Genomic DNA, 17,971 nt, shown 5'->3' with positions numbered 1-17,971 from the left:
AGGAGTTGGACGAAAAGCTGTTAACTGCACTCTCTTAGTTGTACTTTCTAGTGTAGATGGATTTGTACTCTATACAGATGTATCGTATCTGGGAGTCGGTGCAGTTCTGATATAGCATGAGCGGAGTAGTCTCGTGCTAGTGGTGAGAATTCTCGTGTAATGAGAATGATATTCTTTATTTTCGTGGGAGATCATGTGTATTTTCGCGTCACTTCTTATCCGGGAGGAGTTACTGCAGGAAACACATTGATCTGGATTTGTGATACATTCGGTTGACACCTGATGTAGGGAGACTGAAAGCATTTTTATTGGTGGAACGACATGAGGAAGGACATCACGGATTTTATAGTTTGATGTCTAGTATGTCAGCAAGTGGAGGCTGAACATCAGAGGTTAGTAGGATTACCTCCGATGATTTGGATACTAGAGTGGAGTTGGGAGCATGTTATGACGGATTTTGTTGTGGGATTATCCAAAACATGGAGAGGACATTATGGTTTGGGTAATCATTATTGGGTGACGACTTTGCTCCCTAGCCATCGATTTGTGGGACGAATTCTTTTGGATTGAGTATTAGGATTATACTGTGGGGAGGTTATTGGACCTTATGGTATATCTCTGAGGGTTGTATTGGATAGAGATTAGTGATTTCATGTCATGGTTTTGATTTTGGTTACAGCAGACTTTGGATTAGGAGTTTCACTTTAGTATAGATTTTCATCTCAGACTGATGGATAGTTTGAGCGATTTATATTGGTGTTGGAGGATCTATTGATAATAGATTTTGGATTTCAGAGGTAGTTGATTTAGCCACAGTTGGTTAGACAGTAGTGTGAGAGTAGCGGAAGTAGGGTGAGCTCATAACCCACAGAGTCATTCTTTATGGTTGGAGATTTGTTCATCATACTTGGATAGAGTGGTATGCGAGTATGTTGATTGGTACCGCATACCACTCTATCCACTCAACCTTGGATGAGGGTCCCTGAGTTGACCAGTAAATTTCGGGACCAAATTTTTATTAGTGGGGGAGAATGTAAGATACCGAAAAATTTAATAATAAATGTTATTGGACGAAAAATCTTATTGGATTTTTTCATAATTTTTAGAAATTTATCGGGATTTAAACGGAGTCCGTATGACTTGTTTTGAGGGGATAAATTCTGGGTACAGTGGAGGCCTAATTGGAATACCCAATTAAAGTGGGATTTGATTGAGGAATTAACTTAGGTTTTAATTACCTAAACCTAAGTTATATATGCTAATTAAACCTAATTTGCTTTCTTCTACCGATTCTTCCCCCAACTTCTTCCCCGATTCATTTCGTCCCGAGACTCACCAGCGATCGGTGATCTCCCTCTTCCCCTCTCGGCGTCGCCGGCGCGAGCAACCACCGGAGCGTTGAAGGGGAAACGACTGGCCGATCTTTCTTCCTCCCTCATTTTCCCCTCTTCTGCTTCCTCTCACGTGCACGGACGACCCTACGCCGACGGCTTCCCTGACGATCTCATCCTCGCCGCGTCATTGGAGGAACGCCGCCGAATCTTGGAGATAAGGAGGTTATTCGGATCATATCTGGTGGAGCACTCGTCTTCTCTGCTGGTCCTTGCGCGCGGTCGACAGCGATCGGAGGGATCCGATCTAGGGCACAACAAGATTTGGGATCGCAACGCCCTCCTAGCCGATTGACCACCTTCAATCCTCCTCCTGGATCCGATCACTGGGGTATGCTCTGTATCTTCCCACTAGACGGATCGAATAGGGTGATCAACCTTGGTAAGCTTCATCCGAATTCATATGGAATCAAGGTCTTGCCTTAATTGTTTCCAATTTTTGTTCTTCTTTCTGTCCTGGAATAGATAAAGCATTGGATCAGTATGTGGTGGACCTTCTTTGTTGCCGGCCATTGCCAATTCTACTTCTTCAAGCTGTGCAGGCTTCGGGTGAGAAGGTAAGGGGCTGTTGAGGTGAGTTTTGTATTGTGGATTAGGGCTTCAACAATCCTTTGATGTATAATGGATTTTCTGGATTGATTCTTGGAGAGAAAAGTGTGTGTATGTGCTCTTGTAGTTTTCGGACAGGGGATCATAGTGCTGTTGAGCTACTGGATTTGTTGCCATACCTCAAGGTGAGTGTTTTCTAGTGATGTACCTATGGTATTCTCATTACTATGATGCTAAATTAGGTTTTCTAAGGGATCTAGGGTTTTATGCTTGCTTAGATTATAAATGGTGAGTAGATGTATTGATTTAACTCATATTGATATTAGATTATGGATTTTTGGATTGGATGAGTTATGGGTTGGATAATTGAAGCATGTTAACAAGAAGAGTTAACTAATTGAATTGGATTAATTCATGAGGAGTTTTGATTGGATTAATTAATGATTGTGGATTATGTTTGGTTTAGAAGGAGTTGGATTAAGGATGGATTTAATATCGTATTAGATTTGGATCATTAGGTGGAGTTAAACATGATCGTTATTGGTTTGTGTTGGATTGATTGAGGATTGTTTGGAGGATTAATCAGAGATCAGATTTAGTTGGAGTGATCCTAGTTGGGTTGGGGATTTTATTTAGCTATTTAATCATATGAATTTAGCTAAATGAAATATATGTATTGATTTATGCAGGACTTTGATATGGGATGTTCATTTCGATATGGGCGGTTCTATTGATACGAGATATATCAAGGCGGGTATTTCTTCCTTGACCTCTATGTAGATTTTCTTATATTTAGTGAATGGTTATTATTTGATAAATTAGGCTGCTTTATCTTATATCATGACCGGTTGCTGTGTTTCCTGCATGATACTTATGCTTGACCCTTGTGATGATCTATTCAATTCATATACAGTCTCTACTCTTGATATCTACTCTGTTGTGATTTCACGTGTAGAGTATGTCTTGTAGGGATTGTCGGGTTGTTGGTATTACCATGCTGATTGGTTATATGATGTGGACTGTACATAGGTGGTATGTGTTATAGGAGTTATCTTGTTGACCGTGCATTTACATGTGGTGTGTACATACGTATTTGTCATGTACTTTTGGAGGAGTCGTGTTGATTGTATATTTAGGGTATATACACCTGTCTGTTGTGTTTTACTGGAGGATACATGTTGATTGTACTTATATTTTGCGTACATGTGTCTGGTGGGATCATTGGAGATTTTTTGTTGATGATACATGTGTAGTGTGTACATATGTTTGGTGGGATACGTGGAGGTATCATGACGATTATACTCTTGTTGGAGGTATTTATGAGGCTTGGGGTGGTTGCATGGATGATGATTATATATATATATATATATATCATGTTCATCATTCATTGCATCTGATGACCATTATCTCCCTTGTGGTTGAGAGAGTCATCAGTTTGTTTGGGAATAGCACCGCACACTCGGCCACTCATGGGTAGTGGTAGCTGGAGCAGTTGCTGCTAGTCCTGTCGTGCCACCCGGTCACGAGGTTTTTGTGAGATCCGGCGTTGTGAGCAGTCAGGGACCCTGATACTATGTAGCTAGATAGTTACTAGTGGACTGTCCGCCTCGACCACTATATAGTGGGTTGGAGGGTAGTACAGTCGTCACAGACCCAAGCCTCTCGGCCATACAGGGGTCGTGGTATCTGGAGATGTAACGCCCCTCCCCTCCTGCTAAGGGGACGGGGGTTACTTAGACATACATACCTACTTACTACAGCGGAAGTCTTACTTAGAGAATTTAAAAACTTTTCCTTACTTTAAAATCACCATGGACATAAAAAAAACCACATAGCATACTTAACATGATTTTTGAGTCATAATACCCAAACACATACTTAACGTCATGGAGTCATAAAGTAATAACATAAACATGGCATATTTCTTATTAAACAAAAGCAGGTCTTTCCCTTTAGCTAAGCCACTACCACACACATCCTTCTAGCCTATCCTGCTACTCCCCTAGTTCATCCATTCCTTGCCTTTATCTGTGGTACAAGAAAGTATCATGACTCAATAAGTTCCTTTCCTACTCACAAAAATCGTATAGCATATCAAAATCACAAGTCAAAATGCATGGAGACAAATTTATCATATCAAACAGCATATCATGGCATATCGTAACATAATCATCATAAAGTATCATGACATATTCTAACATTAACATCAAATGTATCCTGACATAGCATAACATCATCATAAATATCATGGCATAATCATAAAGTATATGCAAGGTGAATTCCTAAACATGTATCATGAAACATATGCAACATGTCTTTTGAAAACTTATAATATATATACTTAAACATAATCTCAACATGATTAGGGCCCCGGCTTGTACCACATACATAAATGCGCGCGTCCTATGTAGGTCTAAGGTAGCAAGTCTTGAACCCTACAAGGCATACATACTAGGCCCGTTTCTTAGTCCATCGACCTAGGGGCACTTAGGAGCCCATCCCTAACGAGGCCCGTTTCTTAGTCCATCGACCCCGGGGCGCTTATGGAGCCCACCCTTGGTACAAGTCATACATAAAGTAAAGTAGCATATCATACATATCATAGTTCTTATCATTTCATGCATATCATATTTCTTAACATATCATAAAACATGCATATTTGGGCACACAGCACATGCATGGATCATAAGCATACATAATGAACATGTCATTTATCATATCATAAAGCATGCATATTTGGGCACACAGCACATGCATGGATCATAAGCATACATAATGAACATGTCATTTATCATATCATAAAGCATGCATAATTGGGCACATAGCACATGCATGGATCATAAGCATACATAATGAACATATCACCTATCACAGAAAGTCATAATCATACATGAAATCATTAAATAACATCTCTTAATTCATAACATAGCATGTGAGGCACATCTAGGTCACTAAACCTATTATGGTCGAAAGTTCAAGAGTAGGGACATGAACTCTAGACAACATACAAACATAATAATCTCATGATAACTTCACATCCTATCATAAGAAAGATCCTAAGCATGTTAACCTAAATTTTTAAGCCCTCCTAGGTTTCTAATTCTTTCATGGTCGAAACCTTCATGAAGAGCAAACAAGTTCTAAGCAACATGCAAACATGTAAATCCTAAACTCATATCATATCATATTTCATAAGGAACAACTTGAGCATGTTTAGTTTGAGTTCTAAGTTCCCTAAGCTTCTAACCTTATCATGGCCGAACCCTAGCAAGCCTCATTCTAGGTTACAAGTAGCATGAAAGTGTTGAACCTTAAGCCAATATCCTACACATTTCTTGAGGAACATCATAAGCATATTTGGTTCAAGTTCCAAACTTCCTAAGCCCATTAATTTAAGGTGGCCGAAACATGTTAAGCATGGAAACTAGGTTTCTAATGGCATAAGAGCATGGAAACCACAAACACATTTCATAGCATTTATTACAAGAAACATCATGAGCATATCCAAGTTGGGTTCTAAGTTTCCCTAGGCCTTTAGACCAATAGTGGCCGAAACATGTGAGGCATAGATTTGTTTTTCATGTGGCCTAAAAGCATGGAAACCCTACACAATTTTCATGGCATCATTACAAGAAACAACATGAGTAAACTTAGTTTAAAATCTAAGCATCCTAGCCTTAAAACTTTGTGTGGCCGAAAGTCATATGTAACCAAATTTCTATGTAACAAGCAAACATAAGAACATCAAACTAGTTTCATATCATTTCATCAAGAAGGTCATGAGCATCTTAGACTTGTTTTAAACTTTCCTAGGCCTCAAATCTCAACATGGCCGAATCTTCATAAGCATGAAATAGAGTTCAAACCAACATACAATCATGGGCATAACATTTTAGCTTCATATCTTGTCTTAGGAAAAATCATAGCATGCTTAGTTTTAGGTTTAAAGTTCTCCTAGGCCTTTAGTTCTTCCATGGCCGAATATTCATGAGCATGAAAATGGAGTTTCAATCAACATACAAGTAAGAGAAAAAGTTAACAACACCATTATCATAGGGTACATAACACAAGAACAAGGGAGCATGTTTAGTTTGAGTCTTAAGCTTACCTAGTCCTCTTGTTCATGCTTGGCCGAGAGTCTAAGGTTCATGGATCTAAGTTCTCATTAATCATTCTAGCATGGAAACATTAGATTAACCTCCTACATAAGATACATGTCACAAGAAATATAATAAGCATATCTAGTTTAAAATTTCTTAGACTCTTCCTTTTGTCTTGGCCGAAATTTCCATGAAGCAACCCTAGGTTTTTAAGTAATCTATCTTCATGAAAACCATATGAGCTATTGTACCACAGGTGAGGGGAAGCTTACATAGTATTCACTTGTTGATCCTTAAGGAAATGGTACCCTTGGTGAAGAGGAAGAAGAGAGCTTCTTCTTCTAGCACTCCTTTTGATTTCTCTTGCTTGGAAGGGTACACCTTGAAGGCTCCTTCTTGAAATTTAGTTTTCTCTTAGAGAGAAAACCTAAACTTGGCTTTTGGAGATGAGGGAGGAGAGCTTTAGTTTCGGCAATGGTGAGGAAGAAGGAAGAAAATGAAATCCTTTCCTCTCTTTCCTTTTTATGCTAAGTAGGTGGAAGAAACAAAGATGAACTTTGCTTCCCTTTCTCTTTAATTCATTTATATCCTTTCCTAATGAGAATATGTCCCCATTCATCTCCCTTAATTCTTCTCATCCTCACTCTCTTAATTCCCACGAAAAATAGAGAGAAAAGAGGAAAAAAAAAAAAAGACAACTTGTCTTTTGCTTATTCCTTTTCTTAACCAAGAGGTAAACAAGAGGAAGAAAGCTACTTGATTTTCTCTTGTTCCCTTACTTAATTATATCCTCACTTTTAACTACAATTCCTATCATTTTCCATTCATATGCTATTCATTATCCTGGTGGTTATCATACAATTTTATTTCTATCCTTTGTGAGAGGTCCAAGGTTCAAACATTCACCTCTCTTTTTATTTCTCTTATTTCTTTTTCTTTTGATTCTTCTTACTTTTATGCTCTAAAGCAAATAACACTCATATACTTATCTTATAATTTCGTGGGTGTTACAGGAGAGGTGGCGGGGGTGATCATGGAGCATGCATGCACTTTTGCATATGATGCGCGGTGCATCTGGGGGTTATATTTGCATACATGCCTAGTAGATACTAGTTGCATGTGATTGTCGTTGTTGCATTTGTTTGAGATATGACTGTTGCATTTGGTTGTCATGCTGCATACATGTCATTTATTTTACATGTATATGCAGTCGTATTTATATTGCACAGGTGTCACGGATATATCTGTTGCAGATCCGGTGAGTTTACTGATCATTGTACCATGTGTTGATTCCAGATTGGGTATGTATCTGTCATTATGTTAGTTATGGTTTGTACAGTTTATATGTTAGGTTATTATGTCAGATATGTTTAGGTGCATTGATTATGATAGTATGATCATGTTCTTTATTCCCTACTGAGACTGTATACTTGTGATCTCCATGTTTGTTTATGGACCATGCACTATCTTTTCTATTACCCGATGAGTTACCTATACTCACCACCGCATGTATACATTTATGTTTTCAGGTAGCTTGTAGATGGTTGGTGTCGCTCGGAGTATCCTGTCTGTCGGGTCCTACGTCACATCCGAAGACCGTGCTTGTTTTCTTTTGTATATCTTTTTATTATTTTTGGCATTGTATTTATGTGTAGCCATGTGACTATCTTATGGTTTTGGGTGTTGTATTTGTGTTTAAGCCGTGCCGGCATGCATTGTATTTATTTGTGTTGTGTGGGCTTTCCTTCGTTTTTCCGCTGTGTTTTAGTACAGTCGTATGGGCTGTTTTATATATAACTGCGTGGTTGTGATTGTTTCATTCCAGCCGAGTGGGCTATTATTATAACTGCGTGGTTGTGTATATAAATATTCCAGCCGCATGTGGCTGATGTATTTTGCTTGTATAGATGCTTCAGATTGTCACCGGTACAGGGGAGATGTTGCCGGATTTTTGTTTGGCAGAGACTCCTTTGGGGGCGTGACAAAAGCTATAGTGAAGAAAGGCGATAAGGAGGCGTGGATGGATGTGTGATGTCTGGACTATGGAAGCCTTGGGATTTTGCTTAAGAATTCATTAAGATTTTGTATTTAGACTGTTGGTATTATTCTTTCATGTTGCTGGATTTGTTCATTGAATATTTTAAGTTTTAGAATTCTTCCTTTTATTTGCTATGCATATTAGTTCCGCTATCTGAGTTGTATTATTGTTGCATGCATGTTTAGATTAATATATAGTTTTAGCATGTTCAGGTTAACATATATAGTTTTAGTTGAGAACAAATAATTGAGTAGAATGTATTAGATGAATTATTTATGTTTCCAGCTGTTACTTATTGTATCCTTTGAGTTTTTGAGAGTTTTAAGTATTGATATTTACATGTGAGCAACACTACTTAAGTACAACAAATAGTCCAGTAACGTCCCACCCTCGCAGACTAGTAGAGAGGAGGGTGGAGTGTTACAGTAAAGGTAAGTCACTGGAAGGGAGTGACTGTGAGGATGCGTTCCCGGGAAGGGAACTTAGGCACCGATCTGACTTAGAACCATTTCGGAACTCTAAGTCGAGATCGTGACTAGATTCCGGTCTTGGAAAGACGGAATCTAAGTCATACTCTTTTTCTGTTAAATTATAAACTGCGCTAATACTTTGTTTTGCAGGATATACATTTTATATTTACCTCGGACTAACCTTGTCTTGCAGGAGAAGGAGTTTCTGGAGAAAGGTAGGTCCGGGCGCTCAAAAGGGATCCGAGCGCCCGAAGGCAAGTCTTATCCCCTAACACGACGTCGACACGTGGAGCATGTCGGTTGGGTCAGCCACGTCATGATCGAGGCGCCCTGAAGGTTCCAAGCGCTCCGAACCCTCCTATATAAGGAGGGTCAAGGCTGAAGCTTCAATACAACTCAGAACTCTCAGACTACTCTCTTGTGCTCTTGCGACGCCGCGAGGCTACTCCGACAAAGTGCTGTCTTCAGTTTATTTCTTTTCATTTTGTCGGTATTTATTTTCTTACTAGCATTCCTGTAATTCATTATTGTAATATTCTTCGAATTGCTAGTGGATTGCCCAACGAAAGCACCCTTGTGTGCGGGCCATGGAGTAGGAGTCGCCAAAGGCTCCGAACCAAGTAAAATTGGTTTGTGTTAGCTTTGTCTCATTTTCGTACTTTCTGCTGCGTACTCGTTAGAAATTTTAGATCGATATTCACCCCCCCTCTATCGAAATTCACGATCCAATAGTTATCAGTTCCTTATAAATTATAAATAGAAGCTCACAATTAAGATGGATTGGGATAAACCATTGGAATGGTTATAGTGTAATTTGGTACTAATTTATCTTGACAATAAAATTACACTAGTACACTATATATGTATAGAGCAGAACCATTTGAGGTTGTTCCTTTTATACTGACTGCATAAAAGAACAGAACCTCTATTATTATGGATGTACATACTATTAATCCCGATATAATAACAAGCACATGTACTTAGTATTTATTTCTTTAATTTATCAAAGGGTGAGATTTATTCGTTAAATCAATAGGCCCGATAAGTTGGGAAATAATATTATTTATATGGTGTGTTGTTGATTATAAAAGGAAACTATATCCTATTTATTAGGATGATGATGTCCCCGTGAGGAACTCATAAGGATTGTCATGTAAACCCTGTAGGTGGACTTAGTTCCGACATGACAATGAAGTTGAGTGGTTCTACTCTTGGAGCTAGATGTTAATTAAGTGAATCGTCAGTAACTCATTTAATTAATGGACATTCGATATCTTAAACACAGGGAGATTAACACACTCATGATAAGAAGGAGCTCATAATGTAATATGAGATTGGTGCGGTAGTTCAATAATAACTCTTTAGTGGTATGAGTAATTATTGATGAACTTGAGTTGGGTGTTCGAGTTGAACACAGGAAGCTCAAGCTCATTAGGAGGCCAAAACTAATTCCTCCTCTGGGTCCCTGTTGTAGCCTCTATGTATAAAGTCTTGTATTCACCCAAGTCATCCTTATGGCCGGCCACATCCTTGCTTGGTGCCCAAGCAGGGGCCAACCACCCCTTGCTTGGTGTCCAAGCAAGGGGCCGACCAAGATGGGTTTAAAAGTGGGTTTTTAATTTTTTAAATCTTTCTTTTTGTAGTCATCTACAATGTTTTAAAAGAGAGATTTTAAATTTTAAAAACTTTCCTTTTTTGAAGCCATTCACATGGTTTTAAAAGAGACTTTTAAATTTAAAAAATCTTTCATTTGGTAGCCATCTACAATGGTTTAAAAGAGAGATTTTATTTTTGTTAAAACTTTTCTTTTTGGTAACCATGATTTAAAAGAGAGGTTTTAATTTTAAAAATCTTTCCTTTTTGTAGTCATCTACAATGTTTAAAAGAGGAATTTTTAATTTTAAAACTTTACTTTTGTAGCCATCCACAATAGGAAATTTAAAAGAGAGATTTTAATTGTTGTTAAAATTTTTCCTTTTTAGCCATTACCAAGGATTATAAAAGAGGATAGATGGTGCATTAGAAATAATAATCATCTACACAATTTCTATTCTTCTTCTATTTTCCTTGTGGCCGACCCCCTCATATTCTTATTCTTCCCTTGCTTTCTCACCTAAGGCCGGCGGCATCAAGAGATTTCAATCATCTTGTGGCCGGCGGGTTGCAAGGAAGAAAGAAGAACAAGAGGTGGTGCTCCTAGCTTTAATCCCTTGGTGGCCGAAAGTGTTGGAAGAAAGGACTTCGGTGGTTTTTGCATCTTGGTAGATCGTCGCCCACACAACATCCAAGAGGAGGAGAGGAATACAGCAGAAGATCAAGAGGTCTTTAAGTTACAAAGAAAGGTATAACTAGTTAATTGTTTCTGCTGTGTACTAGTTGTTGGAGGATCGGTGGCCGGCTTGAAGGGGGGTTAGATAGCTAGGTCACCCCCAAATCGATTTCTTCTCTACAATACGTTAGTTTGCACAAGCGGAAATATAGAAACTAAAATAAAGAAACACAAACCAGAATACAAATGCTAACACGCTCGATGTAACGTGGTTCGGAGATTGCTTGCTCCTACTCCACGACGTGTCCTTGAGGTGGACGAGCCCTTGATCCTTTGGTGGATCAGTCCCCGGCAATCTCCGGCTAAAGCTTCTCCTTCTCGGTGGAGCAAACCTCTCACAAGATCACTCTTCCTCTTTACAAGATGGAGTTAGAATTAGGAGGAAGAGAATTGTCTTGGGAGCTTTGGGCAAGATTCAGAAGGTTTACAATGAGTATCAGTAACCTACTCAATGCCCCAAAGCTCCCCTTAAATAAGAGGAAAGAGTTGATCATCAATCAACTCAAACCCTGACACCAGTCGACTGGTCCATGCACCAGTCGACTGGTGCTAGCCGTTAGGCAACACCAACGACTCTCTTTAGAGCCCGTTTTCTGCCAACGGTCATGTACCAGTCGACTGGTCTTAGGACCAGTCGACTGGTCCCCTTAGTCGACAAGCACAGAGAAGCTGGATCAGTCGACTGGTCCCATGACCAGTCGACTGGTCCCAGTACATTCACTCCTCTCATCCTTTCCGGAGTTGCCTTTGAAGTCCTCTTCCTCGGCCTTCGTCCCTCAGATGCACCCGAGCCCGCGGCTCCTCTCCGTGCCATCCTTCACGCTGCCTTGAAGTCCACTTCCTTCGGCCCCACTCCATTGCTCCTCGTCCGTGCGGTCCCTCGGATGTCTTCCACACCATCCTTCACCGACTCAACGATCCGAGCCCTTGGATGAGCTTCCCACACTTGGCCGCACCAAGTTCTCATGTGTTCCACAAAGTCCTGCAAGACTCAAACACATATCAAATACATATGAAAGCCTAACTTAAACTCTTTGACACACACATCAAAACCTAGGTCGATTGCACCAACAATCTCCCCCTTTTTGATGTGTGGCAATATGTTTAAGTTAGGCATAAATAACAACTTTGAAAATTTGAAGCAATATGTAAACATGAAGCATAAAACCCAAGCTCCCCCTTAACACATGCTCTCAACCTTAATTTTCAAAGATTTGTACACAAGTAAACCAAGTAGATTTCTAACTTAAACCTACCCAATTCTCCCCCTTTGACACCATCAAAAATATTGTACCAGACACGTACACATACTATGGTATCAGTTATAACCAAATTTGAACCGAAAATTTGATTTTAAAGACCAACAGAATGCTGAAAGGCTGGTACCAGTCGACTGGTATCTGCACCAGTCGACTGGCACAAACTGAACATCAATTTCAGCCTATGGCAGCCAACTTCAGAAATCCATAAAAAATTCCAGAAAATTCGAAAAATCATGAAATTTTGAACACATATTTCTTATAATATTCTTTAACTAAGAAAAATATGTTTTCATGAAAAGTCAACCTATTTTAAAAATTTTGACCAAGTTTCAAAAATATCGAAAACATGCAAGTTTGTATCAATTTCAAGCTCAGTTTTGAAATCATATGTTTTAAAATAGCTAGACCACAGTAAATAAAACATAGAATTGTTTTCAAAACATTTGAAATGTCCAACTATGATCTATGGGCAAGATGTCCATTAATTAAACATTTGTCTTCCCCATAGTTGGTCTATGATCACTAAAAATTGATACATTTCATAACTCATCAAAATGTCATAAGCATATGTGAATTATTTGTATCATCCTAGTATCTCACATTTATTGTTAGAAAATAATGCAAGTCATTGTGAGATAAAGGTAATCTCTACTTAGCCCTTTTTATCATGAATTTCTATCAAGGCTAAGTACTCCCCCTTAAGGTCTCAAGTCAACCAAAAAAAATTGGAATTATGATTTCTATGGTTGACTTGACCTAAAATCCTCTAACCCTTGAGGATTGATTTTGGCACCCAATAGAAGTTCTCTCTAATTGGGTTGACCAAGTACTCCTTAGGGATCCATTTCCTATCTATGGTCTTTCTCTTTGATTTTCCCCTAGCAAGTAGACAATGATAAGTCTTTTCATTATTGGGTTCATTGTATCCTAGCCCATTTTTCTTAAAACTTGCCCTTTGGCTCCCAATAATCATGTTTAAGGTATTTGAGCTAATTTCAAATTTTCTAAGGGCATTGGTAAGGTATTCTACCTTTTCCCTTAATTTCCTATTTTCCTCTTCTAAACATGAATCATTTGAACTTGTAGAGGAAGCATGCAAATCATCATCCCTAATAGGCATGGATTCTAATTTTTCTTTAAGCATGCAAATGTCATGTTTCAAAGACTTGTTTTTCCTTTTTGCCTTGAACAAGTCATCATTTGTGCTTGAAATAATTTTAACTAAGATATGGGGAGGAAGATTATGTACCTCACTTACCGAGAAGTCCGAATCCGAAGTTTGACCTCCCCCTTCACTTGAGCTCCCCTCTTCATCTTCACTTGAGCTCCTTCCTTCTTCTTGTTCGGATGAGGTGGAGGCTACATCATCAATCCCCATGAGAGCAAAATTGACTATGTGGTGCTCTTCTTCCTCCGATGATGATGAAGGATCATCCCATGTTGCTTTTAGGTTTTGAGCCTTCTTCCCCTTTTCTTTTTTCTTCTCCTTCTTCTTCTTTCCTTCCTTCTTTTTCAAGAGAGGACAATCATCTCTTATGTGTCCTTCTCCTTGGCAATTGTAGCAAATTATCTTCCTTGTCCTACTTTTGCTTCTTGAGCTTCTCCTAGCATGAGATTTGTTAGATGAAAATTTTCTAAAAGCTCTTCTCATTTTCCTTACCATATACGCCTCTTGATCACTATCCATTGAGGCACTTGATTCTTCGGAGTCGAAGGATGGTGGGGATGAAGACTTCTTCTTCTTACCCTTTCCTTTGTTTGCCACAAGGGCTACTCCTCTCGATTTATTTGCTTCTCCCTCTAATCCTTCAACCCTTGTTTCGTGAAGCTCCATGGTTGAGAAGAATTCATCTAGAGAGCTCTTCTCTAGATCCTTTGAAATGTAGAATGAATCTACAATGGAGCTCCATGTCGAGGATCTTGGGAAAGCATTGATAGCTTTCATTATGATGTCCCGGTTGGAGAGTTTCTCACCTACACTTGTTAGTCCACTTAAGATTTCTTTAAATTTAGCATGAAGTGTAGATACCTTATCTCCCTTCTCAAGCTTTACATTGTTGAGTTGAGTTCGGAGGAGATCTCTTCTTGCCAATTTAGCCTCCGATGTGCCTTCATGAAGCTCCACTAGCTTCTCCCACAACTCCTTGGCACTTGAGTAGGTTCCAACTCTTGTTACTTCTTGTTGGGGAAGAACATGTAGTAGATGATGGATGACTCTCGAATTTGCTAGATGTTCTTCCCTTTGTTTCTTGCTCCACCTTGTTTTCTCAAGTATCTTGTTGTCTTGATCCCTAGGTACTTCGAAACAATTTTCCATGATTAGCATAATATCAAAATCGGTTTCGAAGAATACCTCCATTTTCTTCTTCCACCAAGAGAAGTCTCCTTCGAATTTGGGTGGATGAATGTTTGAGCCGGTCATTTGATGATTTTGTTCTTCTTGGCGATTAGTCCGTTGAAGAGCTTCCTTGCTCTGATACCAATTGTTGGAGGATCGGTGGCCAGCTTGAAGGGGGGTTGGATAGCTAGGCCACCCCCAAATCGATTTCTTCTCTACAATACGTTAGTTTGCACAAGCGGAAATATAGAAACTAAAATAAAGAAACACAAACCAGAATACAAATGCTAACACGCTCGATGTAACGTGGTTCGGAGATTGCTTGCTCCTACTCCACGACGTGTCCTTGAGGTGGACGAGCCCTTGATCCTTTGGTGGATCAGTCCCCGGCAATCTCCGGCTAAAGCTTCTCCTTCTCGGTGGAGCAAACCTCTCACAAGATCACTCTTCCTCTTTACAAGATGGAGTTAGAATTAGGAGGAAGAGAATTGTCTTGGGAGCTTTGGGCAAGATTCAGAAGGTTTACAATGAGTATCAGTAACCTACTCAATGCCCCAAAGCTCCCCTTAAATAAGAGGAAAGAGTTGATCATCAATCAACTCAAACCCTGACACCAGTCGACTGGTCCATGCACCAGTCGACTGGTGCTAGCCGTTAGGCAACACCAACGGCTCTCTTTAGAGCCCGTTTTCTGCCAACGGTCATGTACCAGTCGACTGGTCCCCTTAGTCGACAAGCACAGAATGCTTCTGTGCATTCTGTGAAGCTGGATCAGTCGACTGGTCCCAGTACATTCACTCCTCTCATCCTTTCCGGAGTTGCCTTTGAAGTCCTCTTCCTCGGCCTTCGTCCCTCAGATGCACCCGAGCCCGCGGCTCCTCTCCGTGCCATCCTTCACGCTGCCTTGAAGTCCACTTCCTTCGGCCCCACTCCATTGCTCCTCGTCCGCGCGGTCCCTCGGATGTCTTCCACATCATCCTTCACCGACTCAACGATCCGAGCCCTTGGATGAGCTTCCCACACTTGGCCGCACCAAGTTCTCATGTGTTCCACAAAGTCCTGCAAGACTCAAACACATATCAAATACATATGAAAGCCTAACTTAAACTCTTTGACACACACATCAAAACCTAGGTCGATTGCACCAACACTAGTTTATTTTTTCTTTGTATGGATCCTGAAGTACCAACACAAGAGGCTAGCGATCTTGTGTTTTGATTGAGGTCTCTGTAGTTTAACCTAGGGCTTACTGTAAGGAATTTAAATATTCAATTTCTTTGAAAGGCTTTGACTAGGAAGTGGTGGATGATCACATACCCAAGAAGGTCGAGTGCCTCGCCAACGACCTGGAAGTCAATCCTTGAAATAGAAATTTAATCAACTTCTGTAATATAATTTAACTTCTGATGAACACATGGGTTGAACTTGGATTAATAATGTTAAGTTTCGTTTGCAATCCAAGTTTAACTTCTGAAAAGTACATGGGTTGCTAGGAAAAGTTCTGTGCTTGTACAAATTTTTGTACAGAGGAAACAGAACGAAATTCCGAGTAGTGCCAACAGCCACTGCCTAGAAGCCAAAATATTGAACTAAAATGTTTAATTAACTTACTAGTAAAGTATTAAAATTGGAATTAAATAATGCTTTGAAAAGTTTTTTTTTCAAACTTTTTTTCTAAAAATGACTTAAAATTTTTAACTTAGAAAAATGTTCTTGCGTTAAATTTTTTTTTAAAGTTCTCAAAAATATTTATGCTTGCAAAATTTGTTTTCTAGAATATTCTTTTTACAAAATTGTCTAAACTTAGAATTTTTTTTATAAATTTTTTTTTCTTTTACTTAGAATTTTTTTCTAAGTATTGAAATAAGTTGTTGCAAATTTTTGATGATATCGATAATTTTCAAAAATTTCAAAGTTTTCAAAGTTATTACCCTTAGAGTTTTTTTTCTTGGTACCCAATTTTTTTTATGTGATCAAAGGGGGAGAAGGAAAAGGTTAAGTCTAGGGGAGGTAGATTACAATTTTTTATTTTTTGCACTTTATTGTAATATTATTTGTTTTTCATTTATATCTATTTACCATATCTTAACTTAGGTTGCTCACATCAAAAAGGGGAAGATTGTTGGAACCCCAAGGTTGTTTTGATGTGATCAATAAGTTAAGTTAGGTCCTATGGTGTTTTAACCTTGTGTCTAAGTGTACAGGAGCTTAGGAGCACTGGGGTCGAGCAAAAAACACAGCTAGCGAGAAGGACTGCACGCGAGAGAGCCAACGGGATCGGTGCGTCCGAGGGATGAGGTGCTGCAGAAGAGTACGCGGGCGGACGAGAAGGAGGTGCGCGACGTTTCCGAGGGACGAGAAGCTGGAGTGGAAGGTTGCTCGAGAAGGCCGGAAGTTGGGTTCGGGTGAGCCCTATTCCGGATGGCCGTGATCACCCAAGCAAGCAGACCCGGAGTGGAAGACCCGGACTGAGGTGAGCTGAACCGGAACATAGGGTCAGGACTGAAAAAATTCAATGTTGTTGACTTTCTTGGTCTGGGCGCCCGAAACCCTTCCGGGCGCTGGACCGGGATTTCATCAAGATCGCTGTCAAACGTGATCTATACGAAAGGGATAAAGTTTTATCCCCTTCCCAGGCGCCTAGAACCCTCCAGGCGCCCTGACTAAGGCTATAATACAGCCTTGATCTAGAAGCTTTTCATTCATTTTTCAAGCAATTAGCAAACCAACACTTGTATGCTTCCATTTTTAGTTTAACCTCTATTTTTTGTACGTCATTGTTGTAAGAGGCTTCTCTGCTTGAAGGAGATACTAGTGTGGTTCATTCCTTGGATTAACAACCTCCCTAGTTGTAACCAAGTAAAAATTCTTGTGCCTCTACCTTTTTAGTTCTTTCTTTAATTAATGCAAGTGTTCTTTTGAAAGTCCGAGAAGGGTAATTTTGTTTTAATTTGTGCAGGGCTATTTCAACCCCCCTTTTAGCCGACCAACGCGTTCCAACACTAGCAACTGGAACCTCTTGACGACTTCAACCTGAAATAGGAAAATAAAGCAACAGTGTGAGTTCAACGACTCAGCAGGTATCAAACTGACATGTATAGTAAAATATAACCAACAGTAATGACCATGTAGTACAGTCTCCTAGACAATAACTGGAAATGCAAAACTGAAAGACAGGAGAATAATTATACTCACCTGGGCCTCCTATCCTGACATAAAGATAGTCAGACCAAATCCATCATGTCTTTTATATGCATGTCAATCATATACAACTACAGAAATGCAGCATCCAATATGCAGCAATCACAAGTAATAAATGCAATCCATGCATATGATGCAAATGACATGGTCACCCTTGACATCAGTCAGTCATCTCACACACGATGGTGAGACCGAATGGGTAGGACTATGACAATTGTGCACTTTGCCATCACTATTCCTGAGTGACCGAGTGGACAGAATGTTGTCAGAGTACACCTATCCTCCTATCCCAA

This window comes from Zingiber officinale, chromosome 7B, assembly GCF_018446385.1.
Source record: "Zingiber officinale cultivar Zhangliang chromosome 7B, Zo_v1.1, whole genome shotgun sequence".
In the NCBI taxonomy this organism is placed as follows: Eukaryota; Viridiplantae; Streptophyta; class Magnoliopsida; order Zingiberales; family Zingiberaceae; genus Zingiber; species Zingiber officinale.
Note: the sequence above shows the minus strand (reverse complement) of the source record.